Source organism: Crocuta crocuta, unplaced genomic scaffold (assembly GCF_008692635.1).
Source record: "Crocuta crocuta isolate KB4526 unplaced genomic scaffold, BGI_CrCroc_1.0 scaffold36, whole genome shotgun sequence".
NCBI classification, from domain to species: Eukaryota; Metazoa; Chordata; class Mammalia; order Carnivora; family Hyaenidae; genus Crocuta; species Crocuta crocuta.
In genome coordinates this window covers 19,526,012-19,548,309 of record NW_027532203.1, presented here as the reverse complement: position 1 = coordinate 19,548,309, position 22,298 = coordinate 19,526,012, and the positions used below count along the sequence as shown (strand labels likewise).

The 22,298-nt window shown below is 42.5% G+C and overlaps 1 protein-coding gene across 1 annotated transcript in view; it reads left to right on the top strand.

The window, feature by feature from the left end:
• The window catches only part of SETBP1 (SET binding protein 1), a 366,730-nt gene that overhangs the window by 304,837 nt on the left and 39,595 nt on the right, over window positions 1–22,298 (top strand).

Here is a 22,298-nt window from a genome sequence, read left to right as displayed (position 1 = left end):
CTTCCGAAGCACATGGCCCTGTTTTTAAAACACAGGTCTGGTCTCCCCTGGAATTTAGTGTTTGTCTCAATACTGTTCTTCCTATCCCTTGGGATTTATTATAATTCGGTGCTATTAATGGCAGCCAGGAATGGAACAGCTCTTTTATTCATCCTCTCTTTTCCCTCATCTCCCCTTCCACACCCTCTATCTTTTATAATTATGTTTGTAAGCCCATAAACGTTTCCAAGGGCACTGCCAAATTTTAAGTGCTGCTTGTTATTATGTTGTGTGGGTGGTTTTACCCTCGTACCTGTAGGCTCCAGTTTTTGCTGGCATATTGTGGTTCCTTCTCCAGAGTACTCAGACCGCAGCAAGGACCTCACTTGAGAAGATACTACTGAGATTCTTTCCTTTTCTTTTCCTTCTTTTGTTTCTTTTCACCTTTTCAGACCAGTTGGGGTCTGTTGGCTGAAGACCCAAGCTGTGGGAGCCTTAATTCTGACTACTTCTTTGGAGATGGATTGGTAGTTAAGGAGTTGGGCTTTTGGGGTGGGGTGGGATGCATACTTTGGTATATATGAAGGATCAGTATTAAGTAATTATATTAATCCAGTTAAGAAATAACCTCTGTCTCGAGAAGATATATCACATTCCACAAAGCTACTATTCCTCAAAGAACTTTTGGAATATTTCTGGAATTGCTTCTAGAGACTTTGGTGCATTTTCTGTTACATATTCTCAATTAGGGAAAACCTTTATCCGCTGTCCACAGCACTAGTGAATCAGTATTTGTTTTTAGTTCCCAGTTCATGATTATCACAGGATCCTGAGACTGACTTTGTTAGTTGGTTCACAATCCAGTTCAAATGGTTCCAGACTTTCAACAACATTTGAACAATGGCAGTATCGTGGTGATGTATAATTTGCTTTCCATGATGAGTCCCTTCCAGTACAAGCCATCTATGTATGTGAGTCCAGGCCTCCTTAGTGGGCTGTTGCCCTATTCAAGGAGCCTGGCAGTCTTCGCAACCCAGCACCATCATGAGCCCAATACATAGGCAATGTCTACCTTGAGCACAGCTTCAGAACAAGTGCTTCTCCCCATAAACATGTGAAGAAGACCACCCACATCCTCACAGTCAAACATCCTCACCTAAGTCCACCAAAGATCCTGCCTCCTCATCCACATTAGATGCCTGATGAAAAGCTATGAAAAGCTATGCCATGAAAAATAAAATGGCAATAATCTGAAAGTCACACTTTTTAAAAATCTTTAGAAGGCATTTAGTTGCACAGGGAATCAAATGTGTATTGGCAGTAAGAGTTTAATGCTGTGGCTCTCTTTGAAAATTTAGAAGTGACCTTTCTTAAAGTTGTGCTCTATGATTTGGGTGTGGATAATCTTTGGGAAATGGTTCTCACCTTGGAATGATTTTGTCCCTCAGAAGACATTTGGCAATGTGTGGAAACATCTTTTTTTGTCATAGTGTAAGGAAAGGTTGCTAATGACATTTAAAGAGTAGAGGCCAGGGACACCGCTAAATATCCCGCAAGGCACAGGACATCCACGTCCCTTCACACACACACACTCACACACACACAAATATTTGACTCAAATTTCAAGAGATCTGAAGTTGAGGAACCCTGTGCTGAAGCAAGTTTCACTTAGTGAATCATGTGGCATAAGTATGAACATAGCCCTGGAAAAATACCATGAACACTCTTCTTCTTTGAGCAAGAATTAGTAGAGGGGCCAATTACTATGGTTCTTTTCCATTCATGCCATGAAAATCAGAATGTTCCAAATAGATGGTGCTCTTGGCATTCTCAACTCATCTTTTCTGCCCCCGTGTTTGGTGTGACAAGACCCTCATTTTACCCTGGGCACGGCACATCCTATTCCATGCACTGTGTGGAAGACACAGGACATCTCTACCACCCATGCTGTTGTTAAACTCTGTCTTCTATTGTGTAACCAGATGCCTGTTACAGAATCAAAGAATATTTGAACTGAAAATTATCTTCTGGTTTTCTTACCTGTGAGGAAACAGATCTTGAGAATTTGGCCAATTCTTCTGGTAGATAGAAACTAAGCCAAGATGAGAATCCGGTCTCCTGAGATCAACCTGGGGTTTATCTCACCACCTTATTTTTTACCACACTTCCTTCTTGTAGGCATAAAGAGCAGCAGCCCCAGGTCAATTGTACCCAGCTTGTAACAGATTTCTTTACATGTCCAGGCAGTGAAATCACGGGCTCCACTCAAGGGTGAGAACATATTTCTCTCTCCTGCTGGACCCTGCAGAGTCTCTGAAGTGTAAAGCTCGATTCCCTGACTTTTTTGTTAGGATTTAGAGAATGGTTCTCTTTCTTCAACTTGCTCCCCATGTCATGTTTAAAACATCATTAATTGATAGCGGGAATAATCCTGATAAGTTTCGCCATCATTATAGTCAGAGAACAAATCAGGAATATAACTGATGTGAGACAGAGAATTTCATGGATTGTGATTGCTATTTTAAAGGTAAATAAGTTGGGGTTCCTGGGTGGCTCAGTTGGTTAAGTGTATGACTTTGGCTCAGGTCATGTTCTCACAGTCCATGGGTTCAAGCCCCATGTTGGGCTCTGTGCTGACAGCTTAGAGCCTGGAGCCTGCTTCAGATTCTGTGTCTCCCTCTCTTTCTGCCCCTCCCCCACTCATCTGTCTCTCTCTCTCTCTGTCTCTCTCTCTCTCAAAAATTAATAAATATTTAAAAAATTAAAGGTGAGTAAGTAGAAGACCTGTGATCTGCAAAGTACTGCAAGGGTTTTGCCACATCTCAGTAAAGGAATGAAACCTAATGTTGTTGATAAGACATTATCACTGTACAAAGAAAGATGTGGGCACACTTGGGTGGCTCAGTTAGTTAAGCATCCGACTTTGAGTCAGGTCATGATCTCCCAGTTTGTGAGTTTGAGCACCGCATCAGGCTCTCTGCTGTCAGCACAGAGCCCACCTCAGATCCTCTGTCCTCCTCTCTCTCTGCTCCTGCCCCTCTTGTGCTCTGTCTCTCAAAATAAATAAATATATAAATAAGTAAATAAACATTAAAAATTTTTTTAAAAAGAAAAAAAATTATAATAAGAGTGAATCTCAGGATATTAATTAATTATTTTTTTCTTTGAAATTTACTAAAACTAAAGTCTTGATGGTCAGCCTTTTAAAAATCCCCCAAATTAAGGTGATTGTCAAAAAATTCTTAGGCTCACCACCAGGTAAGTGAAAGGAAGCATAATAGTAGTATTTCTGATGATGGGGAAACTGAGTAGAAGAATCTTCAGCCCACCTGTCGGCAGATGGGCCTGGTTTAAGAGGAGACCCCTAATAGAGTTCTGGTTATAGGGTCAATAGACTCTTAAAACTGAGAAAGAACTTCTATACCACCCAGACTGGCTCCCAGAAAATGTACATTGGATCTTGGCTAAGGACTTTAGATAAAAGAAGAGTGTGAAATAAAACTCAGGGAAAGGGATGCAAGTACCATAAACATGGTCCTGAGGGGACAGAATACAAAACCACTCGCAGACTCACCAAATCAGGGGATAAGCTTTGAAAACTGTTTGAGCCTGACTCAAGCCCTCCCTTCTTCCATGAAGTTTTAAAAATTCCTTAACCAGAATATCTCCCCTTCTACTCCGCACTCCTAGTCAATATATATTTGTTCCTACTGTCTTGCCTTTCAGTTGTTCTTTGTAGGTGTGTCCAGTCTCTGTAACTGTATTAATTTGCTGGGGCTACTGTAACAGAGTCCTGTCCGCTAGGTGGCTTAAATAAGAGGAATGTACTGTCTCAGAGTCCTAGAGTATATGAGTCCAAGACCAACATGTTGGCAAGCAGGATTGGTTCATTCTGAGGGCAAGGAGGGAGAATCTGTTCCATGCCTTTCCTTGCTTCCAGTGGTTTTCTGAAAAACTTCTGTATTCCTTTTGCCCCTATGTCTGCCTTCATGTTCATATGGCATTCTCCCTGTGTTCATATTTGTGTCCAAATTTACCCTTTTTATAAGGACTTCAGTCATACTAGATTACTTTCCGCCCTAATGACCTTATTTGAACTTGAATAGCTCTGTGTAGACTCTATCCACAAATAAGGTTACATTCTGAGGTGCTGGGGTTAGTTAGGACTCCAACATGTCTTTTGCTGGGTGGGCGGGGGCGGGGGGGGACACAATTCAGCCCACAATAGCCACTAAACCTTAAGGTGTTGACCTTAAGGAATTGTGATAGTTGTGTGGCTCTCTTATACCAGGCTAACTGTGTAGCACAGAGCCAATTTTTTGGTTGATCAGAGATGCAGTGTAAGTCATGAATACATGATCTGTCCAGAGTCTGCTCTCTGGAGGATTGGTGGAGGGTGCTTTGTGGGAGGAAGTCATTTAAAAAGTTTCACCAAAATGTGTGCTATTTCCACCAGTTATATATCTCCTCGCTTATAAAGTGCAAAGCTGAAAATACTCTGTGACTTAACCATGCTGTTAGTAGAAGAGTTAGCGTTCCATCCCCAGTCAACTTATTCCTGAGCCTACAGCTGCCCTGCTCCACATCTTTTCTGGAATCTATTTCTAGTTCGAGCTGATTCCAGTCAATGGATCACACTTGTTTTGTACAGTTGTTCTTATCTCTTTAATTTTTCCTGTATAGCATAAACTACAGTAGATGAGCACTCCTTTCCATTTGTCTTCTTCTACCTTCCTCTAAATATGCTTACTAGAAAACAATACCCACTTTGAGGGCTTATTTATGAGATGGAAGAAAAGATGTCCACTAATGCTTAAAATCCCACTGATTATTTTTCCCGTTTAAGAATTTAAGAACTTACATCAACTCTAGAGAGTCTACCAGCCAGAGCCTATGTACCTTAGCTTAAACATCAAGATGATGTTTCTGCACTCCTTGTCATCCATCTTGCCTTATGTCTTACATAAACTCTTTGTATCAGGACATGGTCTCCTGATCTCTCCCATCTAGTCTTTCCCACATCACACATACATATGATTTCTTTTCCATTTTCCGTTTTTCCTGCCATTATTAGGATTTATTCATATATTTAACTTGGAGATATTGATCATTAAAGATGCTCAAAAATGAAGAATTTCATTTTTTAAATTAAGTTGGCTGGCCATTAACTCTTTATTAAGGCCCAACTGTTACTTGAATCCAACTTGATACAGTAAAGTCTGAAACTATTCTGAGGAGTCAGAAGGCATCCAGTTTGAACCATGGCTAGACCTCCTAAGATTGAGTGAATCTGTCAATTCCAGGTTCATAAATCCTGAAAGGCAAATGTTTGCCCAGATTTTCTCTTGGAAGGATGCAGTAATCCCTCCAGGGCTTCCTGAGGGGATGTCAAAGGCTCTTTTAGACCTCCTAAGTTATCAAAACTCCACATTATCCCAGCAACTGGTCCTCAAATCTCCCTACAAATTTATGAGAAACCCACAGCTCCTCATTTATGCAAGAAAGAAAAAAGGCTCAGTGAGAACTCAGGGTAGCTCTCTAGGCATCAGTATTTGATTGTGTTGTGTTTTTCCCCCTTTTTCTTATGGTTTGAGCAACATAAACCAAATTATTATCTCATCTCTAGTTTTCTTCATTGACCTCTTGGGTGTTGAATGGGTGAAATGATAAACTGAGGTTTATTGAATTTTTAAGTGTTTATTTGAGCAAAAATCAATTCTAATTGAGCAGTACCAAACTGGAAGTGGTTAGGGACACTCCACCAACAGGACCTTGGGAAAGATTTTTATAGAGGAGAAACAGAAGCAAAGAAAGCAAGTTATTTGATTGGTTCTAGCTTAAGTGGTTACCTTATTTGGGAAAGCCTAGTTGGCTGCTGGCAGTTGGTTGTCCTTAGGTTTTGAGTTCTTCTTCAACTTGAAGCATTTTTAAAATTTATTTGTTTGTTTGTTTATTTATTTATTTATTTATTTTTTGAGAGAGAGAGAGAGAGAGCATGAACAGGGGACTGGCAGAGAGAGAGAGAGAGACACACACACACACACACAGAATCCAAAGCCCGCTCCATGCTGTCAGCACAGAGCCTTACATGGGGCTCAAACCCACAACCAAAGTCCGAGGCTTAACCAATTGAGCCAGCCAGGTGCCCCGAGGCATTTCAGGATTAGGTTTCTGTTTGCTTACATAGGCTTCTAAGGCATTAAAGCCACCTCAGTCTTATGGCTTCACTGTTTAATTAATTTGACAGATGTATAGGTATAATGACTCAGTGATAATTCACAGAGATGCTGACAAGTCTAGCCTGAAGCCTACTCCTAAAATGATGTGTATCCTTGATCATGGACCAGGTATGATTATCAGGGGTCAAATGGACATTTTTTCCTCATTGTTTGCTTTTCTCCTCCCCACCCCTCATCCACCTGTCAGGATTAAATCCAGATGTAGTTCCCGGAAGGGCCACTCAGAATCTGTTGTCAGGGAAGTGATGATCCTTAAGATCAATCACATCCTGTTTCTCTCCCAAAAGCCCAGCTTGAAGAGCAAAGACTTTGTTCAAAGAGCAAAGACTTTGGAGTTTGATAAATCAGACTTGGGCTCCAAGTGTTTACTAGCCCTGACCGCAGGCAGAATATTTGAAAGAACTAAGCCTCAAATTTCCCCTTCAGAAAAATGGGAAAAATGAACACCTCAAGATATGAAAAGGGAAACAAAAACAAATCCCCAAACTCCCCAGTTCTCCTTCTTCCAGCAAAAAGCAAGGTTCTGACCATCCTCTAAGTTACATATAGCAGACCCCAATCCTCAAGGAGATTTGGGGGTCAGCCAGGTGTGGAGGAAGTCAGGCACTTCTCCTCTTCACTGTCCAGGTTGGGTTTGGAGCTCACTCATGTTTGCAGCAGCTCTGAAGCAGAGCAGTAAAGGCGAGGCAGCAGGACAGCCCGTGTCTCCTTGGCTGTGGGGCAAGATGTGACGCCTCGCTCCAGAATCCGCTTCCACAGATGAGAAACTGGAGGAGACTGGGGAAATGATTGCCACCTTGCGCTGTGGTGGCAACACTCCTTTTAATGAGGGCTCCTCAGAAGTCATGTTCTCAGAAGGGAGGACGCAGGAAGTACAGTGTTTCCTCACAGCTGCCAACCATGCCCACAGGGCACCAGAAGGAGTTTCGCTCTCCACACTGGGCCCCGCAGCCAACCTCACAAAATGCTTTTTGGTGTTTGCCAACGGGGAGGCTCGGTCTGCAGCTGCAGCAGCAGGTGCCTGCTGCCAGGTTCCCCGTGGCAACCAAGGTGTCTGCCAGGTTAGCAGATCTGCCTGGGAGAAATGGCCTCCATCTCGGATGCATGTGGCCCGGAGCATGGACTGGAGCTGGGTTCCCCCACGGTGGGAAGATAATGATTGTGCTGGTTTTTATGGGGCATAATATAACCTCAGTGGGTGGCTCAGTGGTAGCAGTGGTTTTTAGAGGGTATGGAAGATTGCAACACGCTTGTTGCTGTTTCTTGTTCGAGGGATTTTGTTGGTTTGTTTCTGTTGTCATTATTCAGTCCCGTTCGTTATCATTCACGGATTTGCTCAGGCCCTTGGCTAATTTTTATGACTCCAGGAGGGCTTTGCTTCCAGTCACATGATAATTCAAGTTTCTATATGTTTTTCAGGAATGTTCACATCCAGGATCTTATTTGGGGCTCTCTAGGAAATCATGAGTGCGACAGATTAGGGATTGCTAACCTAGTCTGTTTGCTGTGGAAACTAAGCCCCAGAGAGTGACTGGCCCGTTAATGTACCACGTGTTATGGAGCTAGGACCCCCATTCAGGTCTTCTGAGTCTCCATGCCACACGCTTTGCAGTCAGCCTGCTATTCAGGCCTCCTGCTGGCCCCTGTGTTTCTGTTTCCAGTTGCCAGTGAACTGTTTAATCACATGTGTTTTCCTCCGATCGGTTGTGGTCTTTCCTTTGGTACACAGATCAATGCCTGCTAACCACAGTCACCCGCCTCTGAGGCTCTGTTACTGAGCACGGCCGGAGGAAGAGGAAAGGAAAAATCCCGAGTTATAAAAGCATCCTGTCCCCTTCACCACAACCGCCTTCTCTGTGGGCTTCTCTCCTAGCACGCAGGCCCCCATCTCCCTGCTTCTAGCCATTTGTTTGGTCATGAGCTGCCTACGGTACCTCTAAGGCTAAGTGGAGCATCCAGAAAAGCTTAACCTGGGCCCCAGAGCACTTTGGTTAAAGATCGTCTGGTGCTGGGACACCTGGTTGGCTTAGTTGGTTGAGCGTCCAACTTTGGCTCAGGTCATGATCTCATGGTTCATGGGTTCGAGCCCTGCATTGGGCTCTGTGCTGACATTTTGGAGCCTAGAGCCTGCTTCAGATTCTGTGTCTCCCTCCCTCTTTACTCCTCCTCCATTTGCACTCTGTCTCTCTCTCTCAAAGATAAATAAACATTAAAAAAATTTTTTTAAAAGATCATCTGGTGCTTTTGGTCCCAGCATATTGGTAAATTTACATTCTAGTGGACTGCTCACTCCTAATTCTTCTCAATATAGGATGAAGCCTGAGCTTGGGAAATCCATAAAAGCTGATAATCCCCAAATTACCTATGTACACACACACACACACAGATGTGTGTGCTTCCTGGAACTTTTTTCTGTAACTTTTTAGGAACTTGACAGTGATATGTGTCAGAACATTCTTTGCCTTAGGCAGACATTCAAGTATGTTTTCATTCCTTAAACATATAACTAAGTACACACAAAGGCAGCCCAGAAGTTTATCGAAACATAGACCTAAGACATCAGGCATCCCTGATGGTTCTCATGGGTGTTACCAAGAAAAGCAGTTCCTGGGACTCATCCCCTCTACCTTAATTCCCAATGAACTACTGAAAATAACAACAAGAGCAATAATACTAGCAAAACACTAGGTGAGCATTTACCACGTACCAGCCATTGTGCTATATCCAATGCATGCATGACTTATTTCTTCCTCACAGCAACCCCCTAGATTTGGTTATCACTAACTTTCACAGATGAAAACTGTCATGGCTGACCTAGCTGGTGTGAACTCAGGCTAGGATCTGAAGGAAGGCAAAGCTCTAGTTGTTTTATTTTGCTTTGTTTTGTTTCTTAGCTTTACAGCAAGCTGTTCATTTATTTGTTTTTGCCACTTTATTCAGGTATAATATATACATGTAAAACAACATACAAATTCAGCGTATACAGCTCACTGTGTTTGGGGATAAGTATATACCAGTGAAACCACTGTGATCATCAAGGCCATAGACTCCTCCATCTGCTGCCCAAATTCCTCCAGCCCCCTTTGCCATTTGTTGTTGTCGTTGTTTGTTATGTTGCTTAACATAAGGTTTACCCTTCTTTGAAAATTTTAGGTGTACAATACAAGAGTGTTGACAGGGCTGTAATTTTAAAAGGCAGATGTTAATTTTGTAACTGGAGACTAAAGAATTACATATCTCCAATAAGAAAGCTTAATTCATGTGACCAAGTCAAGTCAAACACTCTACCAACACGGATGATGTGTAGATGCCACAGAAATGCGGCTCTTAGGATTAGAGGCTCTATGGTCTGCTGGTGGTAAGATATGCGATATGCACATGTGAAAACATAAATCACAAGTGAGGATTCTCATTTGGTTAGAACAGGGCTGTGTTGTTAGAAATACGGAGTTCCAGTGTAGAAGAGGGATGTATGTTGTGACCCTAGCATGCACCATGGTGTCAGGTACCTGATAAATATTTGGTCAGTGGTTAAATATATAAACCAGCAAGACCATATAGATGAATCTCTCTAGTATAGGAATACTCCCAGCTGCAACACCAATGCCTCAGACAGTGGGAGGCACACATGCCATTTTCTAGTGGGGACTGCATTCACAGTGCCACTGAGTGACAGCAAGACAAGCAAATCACCACAGTGCTGACTTCATCCATACACAAAGTCTAACTTGGAAAAAAAAAAAAAAACAAACCAGGCTGAACTAAACAGTATGCTCAGTGTCATACTTGATTTATATACAGGTGACAATCTCTTTCTCAAGAACCAGGTAACAAATAGCCTACTGACCAACAGCTGGTTTTCAGACCATTCTTTGCTCAGCTCCATTCTAGAGCCATACATTTTAGGTCCCAATGCTTTCCTGAAACTCTGCCCGGCATGGGTGCTGCTCAGTATGCCCTGGCCCGGTGTGTGGCCTCAGGAGTCGAAGGGCTGATGTCTGAACGCCACCTCTGTCCAGCCCCAGCTGTGTAATCTTGGGCAATCACTTATTCTCTCCAGACCACAGATGGAGATTTTATGAATTAGAAAAAGTAATCCATGGAAAATTCCTAACACATAGTAATGTTTTATACCTGTTCTTGTTGCTGCGGCTTCAGATAATGTGGTTAGAAACACTTGTAAACTTTTTTTAAAAAATTAAGCTACCAGGGGCAGCTGGGTGGCTCAGTTGGTTAAGTGTCCCACTCTTGATTTCGGCTCAGGTAGAGATCTCGTGGTTTGTGGGGTTGGGCCCCACATCAGGCTCAGTGCTGACAGTGCAGACCCAGCTCGGGATTCTCTCTCTCTCTCTGCCCCTTCCTCTCTGGTGCTTTCTCTCAAAATAAATAAATAAACTTAAAAAAAAAAAGGCCCCCAGTAAAATATATATCTTAGCATAAAATTAAAAAGTAAAGATTCCAGGGACACCTGGGTGGCTCAGATAGTTAAGTGTCTGACTTCGACTCAGGTCATGATTTCACGGTCCATGCGTTAGAGCCCCATGTAAGGCTCTGTGCTGACAGCTCAGAGACTGGAGCCTTCTTGGCATTCTGGTCTTCTCTCTCTGCCCCTTCCCCATTTGCACTCCGTCTCTGTCTCTCTCAAAAAAAAATGTTTTTTAAATTTTTAAATAAAATAAAGATCCAAGCTTATATTAAGGAATTCAGGAATGATAAGAGAGTGACTTCTTTTTAATTTCCCAGCTTAATCCAGGGGAGTTGAGAGGTTTAGGGACAGGCATGAATCTTAGTGTATGAAAATGCACTCAGGATTTGTTTTCATTGGGTTTGGTAAGGCACAGAGACAGGAAAATGACTGTAATGAAGGAAGAAGTTTATATTCACATATCTCTAGATGCAGGAGGGACATCGTGCCATGCCTGTGGCATGCAGGGCCATGTGGCATGAAGCAAAAGGGCAAAAACCTTTATTGTGGTCTTCATGGGAAGGAACAGTCAAAGCAGGATAAGCAGATTTGGTATTGGCTATTTTAAATGATTTCAGCAGACTTCAAGTTGTAGAAATTGCCCCTAGTTGCCTGGGACCTAGCTCTGGGGTGCTATTAGGGCAGGGGGAGAGTGGCTCAACCTGTGGAAGCTCCATAAAGGATGTAATTGGAGGACATTAGCTCTGGATTGACAGATTTGCACATGAAAGGGATGCTGTCAGGGAAGTCATTTTCTAACTCTAAGAATTAGCTAGCCCTAAGAGAAGCAGCCTTCCAGGATCTGTAGGGCTCCAAACGTCAAAGCATCATAAAATAGGGAAACTAGGGGCACGTGGATGGCTCAGTAAGTTAAGTATTGGACTCTTGACTTTGGCTCAGATCACCGTCTCACAGTTTATGAGTTTGAGCTCCGCATCTGGGCTCCGTGCTGACAGCACAGATCCTTCCTGGGATTCTCTCTCTCCCTTTCTGCCCACCTCCTCCCACCCCCTGGGCACTCTCTCTCTCTCAAAACAAATAAATAAACATTTAAAAAATAAAAATAAAATAAGGAAAATAAAAAACACGATTAATACAAGTGGCCCTGCAATCCTGGATAGTAACAATAGGGTTGGTATTTATAAAAGGCATGATGATAGTTTTTGTCAAGCTCAGAGCCATCTCACGTTGTAGATTAAGGAATAGCATGGTATCTCCATAGTAGGGAGTAGCATGACCGGTTGGTGCTAGCCATGGTACCCTGACCCTACTTCCATCTCCAGTGGTCAAGATGGCCTGGGGAGACCCAAGAGGTCACCCCTTTGGCCTTCAACCCTACCTACCTGTTTTACCTTAGAGAACTCATTTCATGTTGGGTCCTATAAAATCTGGTTGCCTCAGCCCAATGAGTGTTTTAAGAGATGTGTTTCTGGAGCTGAGTCCACTGACACAACTCATTAGGACAATATCTGATTAGGAGTAGCAGCCTCTGGATGCCCTTGCCCTTGTGCCGGTCACTAGGTATCCCTAGTCATGCTGTGTAGTCCGAAGCTGTAATGGTTGTAGTTGACAGACAATTCCCCCACCAGATATCTCCCTGCTCTGTTTTTAAATTTGCTTTTAGAAAAGGCATGTGGTGTCCAAGACACATGGGAATACACAGATGTGTTTAAACAACTTGGTTTCTTCTCAGGTTCTGCCTTAATTCAATAATCCATTCATTCTTTCATTCAACAAGCAAATGATATTTGGCAGATTTTTTTTTCTTCTGAATTCCCAGGCAGCACACCAAAATGAATCACTGAGCTTTGAGACTCAAATTCTCCAAAGTGGGAGGGGCATGGAGAGCCAGTGTCTGCTGTACAATAAGCAGTAAGAATGTAGGCTGAGGGAGTTAGTGAAGATAGCCTGCAGCCATCTATTAAGCAACCACTGGACTTCATACAGCCATGCCAAGGAGGTAGAGATTTAAAGGCTCCAAAGAATCGGTTTCATTCCCATGTCACCCCGTTACTTCTGGTCAGCTTCACAGGCCATTGTCATCGCCTCACACTGACCGCCATTCTATATGAAAGAGCAAAGGAGGAAGTATTCTGATGAAACAGGGCATAGCCACCACCTCACAGTAAAAGTAATTCAGGCTATTTCCTCCTGCTGCTGGGTCATGGCAGCACATGTCTATTTAAGACCACCCAGGCAAAGGCATAGTTGATATACATAGGAACAAATTAATAAATAATGCTCTTATTGAACTGGCAAAGTTGGTTTAGCTTCCTGTAACTATCTGGTCTAGTAGCTGCTTACTGAACTTCCCCCTTGCACACACTCAGGAAACCAAAACATAAAGGGAACCTAGTGTCTAGTTCTTAAGAGGGCCAAGTAGCCAAGTACCTAAGAAACCAGAATTGTATGGCATTGTTGTGGTTAAGTCTTTGAAGCCAGCTTGCATGTGTTCAAATTCTGACCCTGCCCACTTGTTAGTCATGGTAATAACAGAAGGTGAATTGCTTACCCTCTCTGCATCTCAGTTTCCTCCTCTGTAAAACAGAAATAAATATGATATCCCTTCCACAAAGGTTTGTTGTAAATGTGAAATGAATTAATACATATAAATGTCTTGGACAGTGTTCTAGTAATGGTGCATGTTCAATTTAAGTATTTGCTATTGCTATTACTATTACTAGCACAGTTTTGAGAAAAGAGTTTCAGAAACTGGAACGTGTGACTCAAAGAACTAAGGGCAAGCCTTCTCTGGTGTCTCTGCCTTGGCTTCAAGAATACTTCTGATCAGTATCCGAGCATTCTAGGACATGAGGAGGAAGCTTCTGGAAGGTAAACCTCCCTGCAGGTTTTCCAGGGTTTGGGGCACAGAGAGTGAGTGGAAAGGAGTGGCTTAGAATCTAACCAGACCAAAAGGGAAGGAGCTACGTGAGCCCCAACACTATGATGGAGCAGGCATTAAAATGCTTGAATAAGATGAACTTCTCAAAAGTCATTTCCACTTTCTTGAGGGTCTAAGCCAGATAGGATGCCTAAGTGGGTATACCAAGTCACCTGACATTTTGGCCCCAATTCAGAAGCTGGCCCCCTCTCCCAGCTAGAAACTGATGCCTGGGTTTTGATCTACCTTTACCACCATCACCATGAAACCTTTACCTAAGAACCTACCCTTACACGGTGTTAAGAAGCACTCTTGCCCTTCCCAAGGTCTTAAAGTGTAACAGACACATACTTTATTTTCTCTGGGTGATCACAGCATGCCTCAAACAAACCCATCTATGCCCCAGCCCTGTTAGAAATGTCTAGAATTATCAGAAGGCTCAGAGGGCTTTTAAAGATATATAAACAGCCATGTTTGTGTGAAGTAAAGGAGGAGTATTAGACAACACTGACACCTGTTCCTCTACATTTATCAATGTTTCACACCAGTGAGCACGTGTCTAATGAAAGGCAATGAGAGTGGGAGTCGGTTTGCAAAATTATGCTATAGAAACAATCTTGGGCTGAACAGAGAACAATATATCAATATATGTATATATATGTATCTATACTTATGCCCGTAAATCATCTCTTTAACAGAAAGTAAAGAGATGTGAGCTTCAGTCATGGGAATATTATATCCTTGAGTTAGATGTCTTTATAAGGCATTTTTCATTCAGTTCCCGTAATTACCATACAAAAGGAATTATTATCATTTACACTTAAGGAACCCACAGTCCAACCCACAGTGTCCCTGCATTAGGAAGTTCCTTCCTAAAACAGACAGTCCCTCGGAGCATAACCAGATGTCAAACAACAAAAGAAAATACAGCCCAGGTGTGATAAAGCTGACTAGCTACTTGTTTTGCTTTGTAGAGGCAAATAATTATCTTTGAGCTCTTGCTGAGCTTCCTCTGAACTGGGCTGGTGGGTATGGGGGAGATTTTCCCTTATATATACTATTTTAGGAAAGCCCAAAATTGAATCTCATTTCTGCAGCTGCTGTTCGAAAGCAGGATGGGCAGCAGCAGCATCTGGGGGACAACAGAGGCCCACAGAGCAGGGTGGAATATGCCGGGTGCAACAGAGAATCCCAGGGCAGAGGGCAGAGCCACCTGCCCTAAAGTGGTACCAAAGCCAGCATGGAGCCAGCGCAGAAAGTGGTGGGAGAGTGTGGCCCTCCCCAGCACCACCCCCTCACATTTCACAGAGCATCTAGTGGAGTTCCTGGAGCGGGGGAGCCTTCTGTACCTTTGTTCTCTCTCCGCCACGGCTTGTAAGTATTAGCCTGATGTTGTTTACTTCTTCTCCCAATCTCTCCAAGGAATATGATTCACACGTTTTCAGATTTATTTGAACAAAATGCAATAAATATGCTGCTTCAATTTTAACTGCTGGCCTGTAGCCAGGGTTTTTAATGAATCTGGCCTGTGCTACTGAAGTGTTCCAGGATCTCCAGGGCTCTGGGCACTGTGAGATTATACACACTGGTGTGCATGCTCGCGCACTCTCGTGCACACACACACGTCCCCACCTCCTATTCCCTGGAGGGCCAGTGACTCACAGTCAACTACAGGTTTTTCAGAGCCGACTCTGGTTAAAATTAGCAGGAGCCTTTATTGTTCAAGGAGAGGAAAGATTCCTTCATCTCCTTTCACGGCTGCATGGAAATGCCATCTTTTAATTTCTTCCCCTCTGTTGGAATTGCTGTCCCCACCACCAAAAGCTGCCATCATGAGCCTTGTCTCTTTTTCTTTGTTTCTTTGCAAATGGTCACTAGACCAGGTCCAGCCTAGGAAGACTTCCATTTAAAAGAGCTGGATATGGGGGCTTAATTAAGTGGAGATAAAAGGACTCTGAATTGATTTTCAACACAACCAGTCAGTGCACCATGCTTTTGGGAGATAGGACAAAACAGGAAGAATACTCCCAGGCAAGGCACCCTTTTTCAGAATGAAGGGGAGGAGAATGAGCAGACATTAGGCACACATCTCCCAGACCCCACCTGCCAGGAAATACGGGCAATAGAGGGTGAAACTGAGGAATCTGCAAAATGAGTCCCACTTGGTGACCACAGCCTCCTCTCTCTGCAGGAAGATGATCACCAGGACCTCCTCCAGCTTCAGAAACCTGAATGGTTTGATGAAAAATCCAAAGTTTGATGTCATAATGAACACTTAGGGCCTTTATGAGTAGGCATGCAGGAACCCCCTCAGAAGGAGGGCCCTATTGTAGGGAGGAGTGATTTTAGGCCCTGGGTCATGGTTTCCCCCTAGTGACAGAGACGATCAGGTGGCTCCAAAGACATCATCTGTTAATATGATGGCCAGGTGCTGCCTTGTTGCTAAGAGCACCACCACCCATTTCTCCTCTCCAAGAATAAACCATAGTCTGATCTCTTCTATTAATACCATGACTTGCATTGATGTCAGCAGCCCATGTTTGCTTTTACTCTCTTGAAGTTACTATCAAAAGCAAATTACAGATTGCTCTATGGGAGTCTACCCACCTCACTCCATCCCTATCTCATTTCATCACATTCCCCAATGGGACTCTCACAATCATTAGGCAAAATAAGCAAAGATGCTTGGAAGTCAAGCACCTGGGCAGGTAAATAGCATGAAATGCCTGACTGCCCTTAATGACCCGGGATGAGGACCAGGGACAGGAGGTCCAGGCTGGAAGATCATCACCAACATTACACAGCATGAGTGCTGGGAGCCTCCATTTCCTCATCAAAGCAATGCTAGAATCCATTAAGTGATCTTTCCAATCCTGATATTCTGTGATTCTGACATCTGACTGCAGACTTTGAGTAGTTTCCCCTTAACATCCTTTACCCTCACAGTATTTGAGAATTAAAGACACTTATAGTTAAACACCTCCTTCTCTGTGTTTCACTTTCTGGAAATGGAATAATAAATAGCTCTTATTTCTGCTGTGATTCTTCAAATCATAAAAAATTGTATCCTCTTATTTATAATATTCAAAGAATTGTTGGATGTTTCTTATGTAGACCAGGAAAAAAACCACCATCTTGTTTCTACTTAGAGGAGTAGTATTAGTGGCGTGGTTCTGTGTGTGTCTCTCTCATGTCCTTAACGAGCAAGGATGCAGCTCCATTAAACACAGATTCATTGATCACGTAATCTCTTACTAGCCCTTTGCTGGATAAGCACTGTTAGAAACATATAAGAAATTTAGGATACAGACTCTTTTCTTAACTTACTAATTATCTTATTGGGAGGTCAGGATTACTCTGCATAATAATGATGATGATGATGATGATGATGATGATGATGATGATGATAATGTTAACAACTGTGTCCCTGTTAGAAGCTAGGCAGCCTTCTAGATACTTGATGGAAATTTACTTCCCCTGAACCCTCAGCAATTTCCATAAGGTATCTAATTTTTATTTCCTTTTTACCTACAAGGAATGTAAGGCTTAAATGAATTCCTTTGCCCAAAACTGAGCAGTGAGTGAAGATGTATCTGACTGGCTCTATGAGTTCGAAATGTCCTATAACCACGCGTCAAACTGAACATAAGCAAGGGCGACAGAACCATGGTGTAGGTGGAGTGCCCCCCTGCTAGGTCAGGGATGTGGAAGTTCTGAGTAAGGAAGGTTACCTGCCACTTGACTTCTTACTGAAAGGTTTAGGCAGGAGCTAACCCTGGGCTCTGGGGAGGAGGCACTGGTCCAGAGTGAGAAGGAGAATATGGACCCCTCGTAGTTAAAAGGAACCTTGGAAGACCACTGCTTTGCTACCTTAAACAACAGGCAAGCTTATGATGAGACCATTGGGAAGAGACAGCCACCTGCCCAAGCCTGGACCCCAGTCGCTTTATGCTGGATGTCCTTCAAGCAAATTCCTGGCTTGACAAAGAGCTGCCCCCAGATAACTTTGATTATTTCAAAAACGGTGCTTATAAAAACAAACACATTCCACTTATTATATAACCAAGGCTGGAAAAATAATGTTTTACTGTCAGTTTTATTAGTTGGGAAATGTAATAATTTCCAAGTTTGAGAAATACAGTCCGGGAAATTTTTTTTTAACTTTGTTAAAAGTCTTGCATTTGCTTCGTTGGCCCTTCTTGGCTCCATTTGCTCCCTGAATCCTGATTTTTAGCCTCCTGTCTCTTCTTAGGGAAGCTTAATTCTCATGTTTATGCCTATTTTTTTTAGCTCTGAGTTCATGGAGATTTCTCACAGGTGTAGCCTCATTGCACATTCATTCCGGATTTTAATTTTTTCCAACAGGCTCTGTGACTTCTTAATCCTAGATTGGGCCATTATCTGCTTGTACGCAGGACTGGCCAGACAAAATGAAGAAGTAACCATTTGCTAACAAGAGTTCTTTTCTTAAACCTTTGGCTAAAGAAAATTGCTCACTGTTTCTGTCACTTTGGGGAGTTCGGATGCTGAAGTGTCAATCTGTATTCCTAATAGCCATGAGGAAGGAAGGCTGTTTAAGGAAAAGCCCTTGACAGAGAGACGTGGGTTCAAATTCCTGATAACATTTAGTTGTTGTGAGACTCTGAATGCATCTTTTAACATCTCTGGGCTTCATTTTCCTTGCATATAAAATGAGGTTAATATTATTTACTTCATAGGGTCATGGAGAGGTTTAGGTTAGAGTGACATATGTAATTAATCCTTAGTCAAAGGCAGTTAGTCAGTTCTGAAATAACCAAAAAGACTTCATTAAAAAAGTAGCTTCCCTGCAAGGCGGCTTTAAGGTGTGCCCTTCTGAGTCACTGTTACCATGGGGCACCCACAGCCCATGACAGAAACACCCAGACGAGCCTGAACCTGACTGTGCTTCCCAGGCCTTTCATGTCCAGTTACTATTGCATTTTATTTGGTGTATCTGATGGAGATGAGATCTCTGTTGTCTTCTCAAAAATGGAAGTGATTCCCACTGTTGGCTCTTAGATCTTTAGTTAAAATGGCCATTCCCTCCTATTGAAAATGACAGGAGGGGCACCTGGGTGGCACAGTCGGTAAAGCATCTGACTCTTGGTTTCAGCTCAGGTCATGATCTCATGGTTTCCTGAGTTCAAGCCTCACATCAGGTTCTATGCTGGCAGCACAGAGCCTGCTTGGGATTCTCTCTCTCCCTCTCTCTCTGCCTCTCCCCACTCATGCTGTCTCTGTCTCTCTCAAAATAAATAGATAAGCATAAAAAAAAAATTTTAAAAAGAAACAAAGACATGCACAAGAAACCCTTCTCTGTCTACCCAAGGTGCAGAATCAGAGGGACTTAAAGATCATAAAGAAACTCAGGACCAAAAGAAGTGGCATGCCCAACCTCGTAGAGCTAAAGATAGTGTGGAAATGCCACCTGGGAGCCTCTGTGGCCCTACCCTCCACACCCCCCAGCCTTCCTTCGTGACCAGAATCCATTCAGTGAGCACATATATGGAGAGCTCCCACCCAGCATGTTTCTAAATGAATTGCTGGGCCAGTGTGCAAAATGTTCCAGACAATATCAGTACAATGTGGCTCATCATCTATTGCATGTTTGCCCATAAATGTGGGCTGTTTCCATATTAAACTTACCCCCACTGCTCACTATTCCTGTGTCTTCATGCTCAGACTTTTAACTTGTATGACTTGCCTTCAGTTAGGGTGATAATCATCACTGCCCTTTCTCAATTACTCTTTTGATTTTTTAAATGTTTTTATTTTTAAGAGAAAGAGACGTACAGAGTTCGAGTGGTGGAGGGGCAGAGAGAGGGAGATACAGAATCTGAAGCAGGCTCCAGGCTCTGAACTATCAGCTTAGAGCCCAACATGAGGCTTGAACTCACAAACCATAGATCATGACCTGAGCCAAAGTCGGACACTTAACCGGCTGAGCCACCCAGGCACCCCTGCCCTTTCTCAATTATTATACTAATTCTTGCCCATCTTTATGTTGTATGGCACTAGCATTTTAACCAAGGTCTGGCAAAGTTCCTTCTTTATTGCAGAGGCTCAATAGGTTTTTTTTTTTTTTTTTTGAATGAACAAATGGGTAAGTGAATAAATACATGAATATTCCCAGCACATATCAATCCAGTGGTATTTATAACTTGCTAGACTGACTTCAGTTTACAAATTAAACAAGCCATGAAATTTGAATTTAGTAAAAGAATTTTTAGAGGTCTTTATGCCAATTAATAACTGTCTTGACTGTGTTTTAACAAGTTGTTAGGATGCCATAGTTTAAAGCTGCTGTACACCTACTTCTTCAGGAACTGACACTAGTCACCCAGCATGGTATCATGCCTTTGCCTGGCCGTCTCTGCTCCTCTGATTAACTATCAGCTTTCCTGTCTTCTTGTGCTGATGAACTGTCCACTCCCATTCGTTGCCATTATTTCCTCTTCTCTCTCCCAATCTCCCATTTTATTTCCCTTTTTCAAAACTTCTTTAATGGTCTGAGATCTGAGTATCAGTACGAGATTTTTGTATTGGGAATAAAGTTCTTCAAAAATAAGTATATCAGAGGCACCTAGGTGGCTCAGTCAGTTGAGTGTCCCACTCTTGATTTTGATGCAGAACATGATCCCAGGGTCATGAGATTCAGCTGTGTGTCAAGCTCTGTGCTGAACATGGATCCTGGTTAAGATTCTCTCTTCTTCTCTCTCTCTGCCCATCTCCTGCTCATGCATGTGCATGTGCACTCTCTCTCCCAAGAAACAGAAATGAATATTGAATACTCAGCCCATGGAGACTAGAAGAAAAAGTGAAACTTGAGTGCAGGTGTAGAAAAATATGCAATTGTAGAACACATACGTTAAGTGGGGACTTACCTCCTGGAAAATATTTTATAACTTTCTAAAAGCCCTCACCTCCAGCTGTCCAAATGAAGAAAACAAGATTTTATTTACAAAAATATGATTTAAACATGGCTTTTGGTGTCTTCATTACCTATTTATCAGTGTCTCTCTCCCCCATAGTGCCTTGAAAGGAATGTCTAATGCAGAATTTGCCCAATAAAGGTTGAGGAAGAGAAAAAGAAGCAGAGGAGGGGCAAGCAAGAATTGTATACCTTAGAGCACACTGGTTAACTATTCTATATCAAAGCTTCAATCTCCACCCAATCTTGATTTTTAAGTATCTTATATTCTGTTGGCTATATGCTCAGAAATTCCCTGGAAGCACCTTCTTGCCCTGTAATCCAAGCTGTGGTAGAGAACAAGCCACTTCTTCTCCACAGTTGGGTGTTTGTGTGTCTACATGAAGTCTTCTTCACGACTCCCCTCAACCCTCAGGTGGAATCCAGACTCCTGGCACCATTCCCATCCTGACCTAGGCCCATCTCCTCTGTCATGCTTCACCCTCCCACTCTAGAAACTATACTGTAGCCACATGAGAGCTCTTGCCCTTTCCAAAACATGCCTTTCAATTTTATGCTTTGAGTCTTTGTACCTGCTGCTCTTCCTTTCTAGGATTCTTTTCAGCCAAAACTTCCAAACTGTTAAAGACTCAAATGAAATGTCACCTCCTCAGTGAAGTCTCTCCTAACCCAGCAGGGAAGTCACTCATTCCCCTGCTTAGTCATGGCTCTTATACCTGATCCTATTGTCCTTCTCACAGAGTATTAAAAATTAATATTTACATGTTTGCCTCCAGCTCTTTGAGAATGGAGACTTGTCTTTGTATCCTCACATTGAACATTGCAGGGGTGGGGGGGGAGAGGAAGGAGGGATGGAGGGATAGGTACTCTTATTAATTCTATTATTGATGAGAAAACCAAAGCACAGAAAAGGCTAAATAAGTTGCCCAGTTTCAGACAACTTGTAGAACTATGATTTGAACACAGGAAATGTGAGCTCACAGCTTGCCTTTTTGTTTTCCATAAAAATGATCATACTGGTTATCTTGTTACTTTTACTATGGTATCTATATTAATGTAAATTCTTGTTCTTAATCAACCTGATCAATTATTTACATTTGTATATGAACTATACAGGCAATAAATTCCATTTTAAACTATTGTTCTAAAATATACGCTAGTTAAAATATCCCCAGTAAATCTCTAGTATGGCCCCAGGTGCAACAGAAGATAATATAGGTGGTCTTTTCAGCTCAGGGGAGATTGTTATTTTTATTTAAATTTCTTGTTCCTGCATCTTGTTGTTGTTTTTTTTTTTTTTTAACTAACTATTTGACTACCCAAAGACTGGACTGTTTCTTATATTTTAAGGGTCCCTCAAAGGATCTGGAGTTGCTGTGTTCACAGTAGGCACTGAAACTTTTACTGAACTAATTAACACAGGAAAAAAACTGCTTCCTTATTCTCAACCACCACCAACATATTGAGAATGTGTCGTAAGATTGAATATTTGAGTTGAGAAGCTTTCTCACTGGGATCCCAGCTTTAAGAGAGAGTTGGGTGTTAGTTGGGATGGTGGAAATGGAGTAATGACTTGACCAGCGACACTTCTCCAAATTCCAGCCCTTCACTCAGGTGTCTGGTGGCCTCCCTCCTAATCACCTCATAAATGCCCCATGTTTTCTGTTCTTGTTACTGTCTGGCTTATTGGGAGCACATTCTCCGTGCCAGCCACTATGCTAAGCATCTTACACATACTATCTCATTTAATCCCCATGATAGTCCTCTGAGGTAAGTGGTTCA